Here is a 9,115-nt window from a genome sequence, read left to right as displayed (position 1 = left end):
TAGCACATTTCACCAAAAATCTTTTTACATCATAAAACAGAAAAACAAAAAGTCATAAAAACAGAGCGATCATAAATATCATCAATAATCATCAATATCATGTTGATCAGTGTTCCATTCATTATGGTTAAAAGCAACTTTAAACAGGTGGGTTTTAGCCTTGACTTAAAGGTACTCAGTGTTTTGGCTGTTTTGAAGTTTTCTGGAAGTTGGTTCCAGAATTGTGGTGCATAGAAGCTGAATGCTGCTTCTCCATGTTTGGTTCTGGTTCTGATCCAGAGCAGAACCAGAAACAGAAGCTGAGAGGTCTGGAAGGTTGATCCTGCAGCAGCAGATATTTGATCCGTTCAGTGATTTATAAACTACCAGCAGTAGTTTAAAGTCTGTTCTCTCAGTGAATGACTGTAGAACTGGGTGATGTAGAACTATTCATTAATATCCACTTCTAGATGTGATGTTCATGTGGATTATTGTACTCTGAGTTCTCCCAGTTCCACTTGGTCGTGGCCCCAGTGACTTCTACATAACCTGCTTGCTAAGTTCTCACATGAGCATCTAAGAGCCACTCAGTTATGGGAACATTCAGTTTGTATTTACCAGCGTTTCATTGAAGGTGAAATAACAAAAAGTCATTCATGGATATATTTGTTACTAACTACAAACACTGACAAGGGTTGCTTGCTAACAGTTTGGTGTTTGCCAGCAGAGTTCAGCTACCAGCCTAGCTCCTGTGAAATGAGAGGAATACATTGTTAATCTTAAAAACTTAATTATTTAAAGTAAGGACATGTACATATTCCTCTTTCAGCTTTTTGTTTTATTTTGGCTGAAGAAGTTTACAAAGAGAAGCAGTTGGAGAGAAAAACTGTCTTTAAGTTTGATACAACAGGAAGAAAAATAAAAAGATTTTCAAAGCTATAATCTGTGATATTACTTTATTTGTTATGTTTAATTGTAATTCAGATTATTTTCTGTCAGCTTCTTGAGGACGCTAAGATCCTTCCAGGTTTTCAACAAGATGCTGCAGATCTTCTCTCAGTTTGTTGTCTTCAGCCATCATCTGTTGGGGCAGCAGCACCAGAGTCTTCATCAGCATCCTGATGAAGAAGGCGACTTCTGCTTCTATTCTGGGCACGACTGGGGAACCTCTGGACATGATGATGATGCACAGAGGATTATTCATAAAATCAAGAAACTATGAACCCTGACAACCTCTTCAGACTGTCTTGGGAAAAGAGTGTGTTCAGTCAGAGGCTTCTTCAGATTTACTGTGATACAGACTGCTATAGGAGATCATTCCTGTCAACAGCCGTCAGCATCAAGAAGAACTGAAGAATTTGAATTAATAAGTTACAACAACATTTAATTTCCACTTGGAATCAATAAAGTATTTTTGGAGTTGGACTCAGAAGATTGGAACCTGTTTTGATTTATGCATAGATATTTGAGGCAGGTGGCTCTTGATTTAAGTGCTTGATGGGTTGAGCTGCTTTAACTCATCTGTAAGTGTACTCTCCAAAGGATGCACTAGTTGGTGCAACTTAAAATATGTACTTTTATGTACTTGTTTTGTTAAGGGCAGTCAGTTTACATGCTTTTTGAGTTATTGATAACTAATTAGATTTTACAGTGTAGATGCTGATGGCTTTTGGCAGTAGAGATCTCTTGTAGCAGTCTGTATTACAGCCAGTCTGGAGAAGCCTCTGACCAAGACAGTCTCATGAGGAGGGTGGTCAGGGTTGTCCAAACCTGAAGAAATAATTTTTATGACATTATGGTGATTTCTATCTTTAAAGTAAAAAAGAGTCAAAGGAAACAAAAACAAAGAAATAAATAAAAATAACAACTGAATTTAGCACAGAGTATTTTTTAAAGTTTAAGGAAAAGAAAATTTGTATGTATTTAATTATTTACCAATTTAAGATCCTGGGTTTGTTAATCAGGCTAAAGAAGAAAGTGAATAAAGCTGCTACTGATGGCTTTTTGTTTAGAAAAGGCACAACATTCAAATGAGCAGGAACAACATCCATAAAGTTGCTGTTTGTGTTGCACCAACTTGTTGAAGCTGTTCCTGTTTTGAGAAGGATTTTAGTGAAGTGAGAGCCTGAACTCACCGTAACAAATATATTCCACCTCCAGGTACTTGTAGGTTTCATAGCAGGGATCTCCGAACACATAGTTACTGGCTTTGACTTTACACCACTGTTTCCCGTTGCATCTGTGGATTCAGATCAAAGTCAGCGATTTGCTTTTCTTAGTCCTCCTCATTCACTCATTCACATCCAGTTTGATAAACCTTCAGGAAATACTGAAGCTCTGTACCTCTCACCAACTTCCTCTGCAGTATGTGAAGGCATTCAGTGTTCTCTAGCTGGTCAGGCCGGTCTACCAGCGCTGCACGTCTTCTTATCAGTGCGTCCGTATGTAGCACTGGTCACATAGATAGCCTGACCTTCTTCTGCCAGAGCGAAGAGGAAATGTTGGAAACCTGAATGTATTCATGGTGTAATGCTCCAGAACCGACCAGTGAAACCAGTGACCTTACCACAGTGGAGTCGAGCCACTGTTCCTTCACAGGCAACAAGGGATTTTTCCTCTGGGAGGCATGCTGCATATGAGACATTCAGATCATATTCATATCAGGACACAGAAAAGTCCAAACACCCACGAACTAAAGATAAATTCATGTTTAACAGTTTTAGATCCAATAAATGATGAACATTCAACATCAGCCTTCATGCCCAGCTTGTCTTCATACTAAAACCTGCAGCGCCACCTTGTGAACTCAAAACACCAGAAAGATTAAAGCACAAACCTCCTGATGAACTTTTTCCCTGTTAACCAAGAGAGACAGATATAAAAAATAATTACTTTTAAAAACTTTTTTGTCTTCAAAGTTTTTAGAGTTGATTGAAGATAACGTTATCATCGTTTATCTGCTGTTCATACAGACACATTTCTGTGTTTCACTGCCTGTTTCACATACAGTCAAAATAAAGACATAAAAACACAAAATGTAGATTTTTAACAAATGATTTTCTAAACAGCAAACAGAAGAGAAGATTTTCACTCACATTGATTTCCAGGATGAATCCACAAAGGAACAAAGTAAAAAGTACAAATTTCATCTGTATGAAGATAAGAAACATTCAGTTACTCTGAAATATGACTCAAAATATTAGATGATTTTCTACAACATTTTCAACAAGCTGCTGAACCAAATCATACATTTCATCCATCAATATAAACATGATGGAAACAAGTTTTCATGTCTCTGAGAATCAGAACTAGAATTTATCATAACATATATTAGAAGAACAGAATTGTAAGCAGCTTTTTTTGGGTTTGTTCAGTCAAATTTTACCTTGTTGTGATGAAGAAGCAAAGCAGCAGCAGAAACCAGATTCACTAGCAGCAGTGTGCCTTCAACCAGGGAATGGAGGGTTTATAAACCTTCACTGATGATCTGACAGAGGAACAAAATGTCTTTATCCAGGCAACAATTCGTCCTGTTGAGGTTTTCTGACCAGAAGTCCAGGTTGGTGATGGGTGAGGCAGGAATGTGTCAGGTTTTATCAGATTATGGAAATATTTCAGTGCTGTGCTTAGATGATTCAAGTAACTGTAAAAATGTTCTTTAAAATTTTATAAATTTAACAGTATGAATTTATTTTTAGTATCCATGTTCTTGATTCAGTTTCACTAGCAACACTCAGGGTAAAGTGCAGCCATACTGTAAAAGCAGATTACTGGTAGGGGCCAGATGCATTCTGGGAAACGACAGGTGTAGAGCTAGTTTGGTCTCTTCACATGTCAGATATCCAGCTGGTTGGTTATCTGCTGTGCAGCAGTGTGCAGTTGTTGTTGTCCAGTTGGTTCCATGGTTATCAGCTGTTGTGATGATGTAGAGAACTCTCCGTTTGGATCAGCTGTTCTTGAATGTCTCCTGTTTTCTCCATCAGGACAGTGCCAATGTGCAACAGTATACTGGGTGCAATGTACTGTTGAAATGTACATCAGTGCTTTATTGATGATCTCAGTCAGTTAAACTGTCTTGCATTACTTCCTACAAGGATCTGTTGAATGTGAAGAGGATTTAATGCAGAAAGGAATGAAATTGAAATGAGACAAAACAGAAATATAAACCAAATACAAATCCTACTATGGTCAAATAAATATTATAGCTTATAAGGTTCATTTAAACTTGGAATTCCCCTTAGATAAAGTTAGATGAGGCTAAAATATGTTCATGTTCAGACATGCTGCTGCCCAAGATAAATGTGAATTTGACTGTTGCCAAACTTTGCAGAATAACTAAGGCTGACATGTCCCACTATTGGGAGCAATTTAGTTAGGATAGTCAAAGGATTGAGAAAGATACAGATATTTGTGTTAAGTACAAACTTGTGAAAAAACCCAGAGTGAGGCATATGGAGATATGGCCAAACATAGAGTGTATGAAATGTTGAGAACAATCCAAAGAAGCATTCTAAAAATCTGAGCTCATTTGAATGAGAGTGTGATGTTTTAGGAACTTTTTAAAGTTTGGAGGTCGGATGAAGCATTTTTCCATTTTTGTAAATAAGCCCCACAAACCTCAGCCAACCATGACCACATTAAATATGGAAGGTAAAACTAATGGCGTGAAAGTATATGCAACGTTTGGCAAAAATAAAAATGCTAGTTTTTGTGTGTAAACAAAAAAACATCCTAAATGTGTCACTTCTGGTTGGCGGCCATCTTGATCTGATCCAGATGACAGCAGGCAGCGTTCTCACAGACATTCAACCAACTTCCTCCACATGTTCCTTCCTGTTCAGGCTGGAAACAGTTTTTAAACTACCTTCATAGTTTGGAAGGAGTTTGTCAAAGTTTTCGTCCCCATCAGGCTGTTTGTAGCGAACAAAGCAAAACAAACTGAGCAAAATGTAAATGCAAGTCAGGTTTATTGAGGAAAGTTGAAATAGAAGCAAAAAAAGATGAAGATTGGAGAAGAAAAACAAATAAAATGCTAAGTAAACATAAAAAGGAACTGAAGACAGATGAAGCTGCACATCAGTGGATCACAACGTCTGTAGATGTTACTGATTATGATGCATTTCATCCTCAGCACAGCAGATCTGATCGTCGCTTCATTCAGTTGCAGATGGAACTGAAAACATGGAAATATTAACAATATCGTTTCAGCAGAATGCATTTTAGACATCAGAAAGTGAAATATCACCAGTTCTAAAAATGCAACAAGGCCTCTGGAGAGTCAAGGCTGGTTTTCTGTCTTTGGTGTAAAAATTAAATATATTCTTTCTAAGTAAATGCAGAAAGACCCAGGCTAGGATTCAAACCCAGGACCTTGTTGCTGCAAGGCATTAGTGCTACTGACTGTGTTACTGAGCTGGACTGGAACATTAAAGCGGATGAGGGAAAAGTTTTAACCAGACTACAAAGTTCGGACAAAACCTGCTCCACAGGATCGCCATGGCAACCAAACTCCGAGTCTTGATATTTTATTATGGGATGCTTACGTTTTTTATTTAAAAAAGAAAGAAAGAAATTCGAGGAATCAAAAAACAGGAATAAACAAATTAATAAATAAAATAAATACATATAAAAAACAAAATATGAATGAAAATGAAAAATAAAAAATGAAACCTTGGAAATATGGATGAATTGAGAATCTTAAAAAGATTATTTCACCTAATTAATTTCCTAATTGAAAAGCTGGGTTTGTTAATCAGGTTAAAAACATGGTAAAGCTGCTACTGATGGAGTTTCTTCAAGATAAAAAAAAGGAAATTTAAATCAGCTGAATAAAACAAATGTGACATTAATGCTTTTCAATGTTGTTCTTGAATTTTAGAAATATTTTAGTGAAGTTAGACCATAAACTCACTTTAACATAGATATATCACATCCAGGTACTTGTAGGTCCCAACACAGGGATCTCCGAACACAGAGCTGCTGGCTAAGATATTGCACGTTGATTTCCCCTCGCATCTGCGGATTCACATCAAGGTCAGTTTCCTAGAAATTGTGATTTGCCATTTCTTGGATTTATTAATTAATATCCAGTTAGAAAACCCTTTAGGAAAGATTGAAGCTCTGTACCTCTGAAACACGGATTCTGCCCTCGTAGCACAATTAGTGTTCATTCGTCTGCTCTGCAGGTATCCCAACGGAGCACGTCAACCGATTGCTGCGTCCATATATAGCACTGATCACAAATATATCCTCATGCGCTGTTGGAAGACAGAAGACGAAATGTTGGAAATCTGAAAGTATTCATGGTGTAATGCTCCAGAACAACCAGTAAAACCAGTGACCTTACCACACGATAAGTGAGCCTCTGATCCCTCACATGCCACAGCAGTTCTTATTCCTCCAAATGACCTTGGTTCTGTTATATGAGAGATTCAGATCATATTAATATCAATACACTGAAAAGTTCAGCTATCCATGACCTAAAGCAATATTTATGTTTCATAATTTTAGATTAAATAATCTTGTGTTCATACTAAAACTTGCAAAACTAACTTTTCGGTTTTTGAAAACCACGTCCAGCCTGTTAAAAAAAAAAAAAACAACAAAATGAATCACAAATAGAAATGGCAGGATTTTTACTTCAAGCTACTTAGAGATGTAAGCATCAAATTAAAATCTGGTTAACAACTTGAATGACAAGAAAACTATAATTGCTAAATAAAACCAGTAAAATAATGTTTTTAACAACAGATATTCAAACCACAAAGAGAAGAGAAGGTTTTCACTCACATTGATTTCCAGGACGAATCCACAAAGGAACAAAGTAAAAAGGACGAATTTCATCTGTATGAAAATAGGAAACATTCAGTTACTCTGAGATATGACTGAGAAAAACTCAATGATTTGCTGAAATATTTTCAACAATCTGCTGAACTAAATGGCACAGTTGAATTAATAAATATGAACATAAAGTTTTTTGCAAGACTTAATCTTACTATTAATTTTCCAGTTTTAAGTCAAATCTTACCTTGTTGTGATGAAGAATCCAAGCAGCAGCAGCAGCAGCAGGACTCACTAGCAGCAGTGTGCCTTCAACCAGGGAATGGAGGGTTTATAAACCTTCACTGATGATCTGACAGAGGAACAAAATGTCTTTATCCAGGCAACAATTCAGCCTGTTGAGTTTTTCTGAGCAGAAGTTCAGGTTGGTGATGGGTGTGTCACACCTGAAGCCTTTTCTCCTCATTCCTGTTGATAAATCACTGATCATCTCTTTATAGCCCCCAGCCAGGCTAGCAGGTACACCAGACTGAAAATGTTGGGATGGAAAAACCCAGTTGGGTTTTAGTTACTGGCTGCAGCAGCCAGGTGGGATTTTCTGTTAAAGATTCTTGGCCTTGATGTGGATCGTGATTCTGTCAGCCGTCTCCATCTGCTCTCTGGTTTTATACAGGAATCATAAACCATTAATGTCTTTATCTGCTCTATGAAATCCCAGTTATTTTACTCTTGGATGAGTTCAATATTTAAAACCTTACTAATATCTCTGGAAACATGTTGGAGCTAACGATTCCTTCTGAATTTGCTTTTTCTCAGTTTTGTCAGATTGTGGACAAATTTCAGTGTCATGCAAAGTTGATTCCAGTAACTACAAAATGCTGTTTTAAATGATGAATTAATTTCAATCCTCTCTATAGATTTTGTTGAAATATAGCTTTATTTATCATGCCATGATGTAAATACATTTAGGAAGAGAGAAGAAATAAATCTTTGCTATTTGAGTCTGGAAATGGTCACCTAAGTCGTTTCTAAGGCCTTGGGATTCTGGAAAAGCACAGAGAGAAAATTATCTGTAAATGTGATGTGGATGTTTCTGCACCAGAGTCTGTGCTGCTTTGTCTGGGACTGGAGGTTCATGTTTATGTTTATGAATATTTATGTTGAATGAGATCCCCATAAGCATCAGCAACATGCTATAAACTACAAACGGATTAAGATTTAGGCATAAATATCTTGTATGAATGGTGTGATATCTAATGATAAGAGCTTCTTCTCAAAGATAAAATGTTTAAAGGCAAACATTTCAGGGAGAATAAGAACAGTTTTGTTTAGCAACAGCATGAAATCCAACCGGTTTTTCCAAACTAACACCTTAAGCCTGACGTTAACATTACTGACAACCAGGAAACAGCAAAAGGTTAAATAAGCTCTAATAATCAGAAATGTGAAGAAGTAGCTTCAGGATTGACCTCCTTCTGACCCCAGCCCTTCCCCTTACTCACTCTGGTCACAATTAAAGTGGACCTGGCCGTTCTGCACGTTATTTTAAAGATTCCTTGGAGTTTTTCTTCAACTACTTGAGCTCCTCAGTGAAGTAAAGGCTCTTGAACAATGCAAAGCCATTTACACACTCCATTAACACAAGGAGCACAATCCTGAGTTACTGCCGTAAGCAAAACTAACATGTGAGTCTTTTCTTTACTTTTCAGAAATAAGATTTAAATACCCAGATTTGTTTGTCCTCTGGAGTTTTTCTTATGTTAATAATGCAGCAGCCCAGGAGCGAACTGTGGAGAGAAAAAGGCCTGGGAGATCCTGACAGACCGGCCTGTGTGTGTGTGTGTGTGTGTCTGTGTGTGTGTGTGTTTCATTGACAGACCAAGCATTCAGTCACCATCACATACCTTACTGTTACACAAAATCAGCATTTTACCTCATGGGGACCAAGAGATGTCCCCACAATGTAGAGGGACGAAAGGTTCCCATGAACACATAAAAACCTGGTTCACACACACACACACACACACACGCAACCATGTGTGTGAGCAGCAGGTATTTGATGCATTGTGGGACCATTTTCCTGACACATATTACATTGTGGAGACACTGCCCCTTGTGGGGACCAGGACTTGGCCCCCACAAGGGGAAATTGTGTTTTTGGGTTAAGAGTTAGGTTTAGGACTAGGATGTGTATTGAGTTTTGGTTAGGGTTGGGTTGTAGAAATTAATCAAAGTCAATGGAAAGTCCCTGCAAAGATAGAGAGACAAACATATGTGTGTGTGCATGTGTGGGCATGTATTTGTGTGTGTGTGCGTGCGCATGTGTGGGTGCGGTGGGCGTGTGGGTGTGCGCATG

At 37.7% G+C, this 9,115-nt stretch overlaps 3 long non-coding RNA genes across 4 annotated transcripts; all 3 read right to left on the bottom strand.

Moving 5' to 3' along the window:
- Positions 1-796: 796 nt before the first annotated feature.
- Positions 797-2,341, bottom strand: LOC116722642 (uncharacterized). Of its 2 annotated transcripts, XR_004339808.1 has the most exons (3): positions 2,323-2,341; positions 2,115-2,218; positions 797-1,148 (listed from the first exon to the last, which is right to left on the bottom strand). It is a non-coding gene; the product is annotated as an uncharacterized LOC116722642 (long non-coding RNA). The 2 variants fall into 2 exon arrangements; XR_004339807.1 differs by lacking the exon at positions 2,323-2,341 and having other exon boundaries at positions 2,115-2,302.
- Positions 2,342-4,927: 2,586 nt separating this feature from the next.
- LOC116722634 (uncharacterized) lies at positions 4,928-6,157 on the bottom strand. The gene is made up of 3 exons (XR_004339804.1): positions 6,106-6,157; positions 5,891-5,994; positions 4,928-5,152 (listed from the first exon to the last, which is right to left on the bottom strand). It is a non-coding gene; the product is annotated as an uncharacterized LOC116722634 (long non-coding RNA).
- Positions 6,152-7,166, bottom strand: LOC116722623 (uncharacterized). The gene is made up of 5 exons (XR_004339799.1): positions 7,007-7,166; positions 6,769-6,822; positions 6,532-6,559; positions 6,326-6,394; positions 6,152-6,236 (listed from the first exon to the last, which is right to left on the bottom strand). It is a non-coding gene; the product is annotated as an uncharacterized LOC116722623 (long non-coding RNA).
- Between the last annotated feature and the right edge of the window lie 1,949 nt (positions 7,167-9,115).

The sequence above is a fragment of the Xiphophorus hellerii genome, chromosome 1, assembly GCF_003331165.1.
Source record: "Xiphophorus hellerii strain 12219 chromosome 1, Xiphophorus_hellerii-4.1, whole genome shotgun sequence".
NCBI lineage: Eukaryota > Metazoa > Chordata > Actinopteri > Cyprinodontiformes > Poeciliidae > Xiphophorus > Xiphophorus hellerii.
This window is presented reverse-complemented; position numbering and strand designations above follow the sequence as displayed.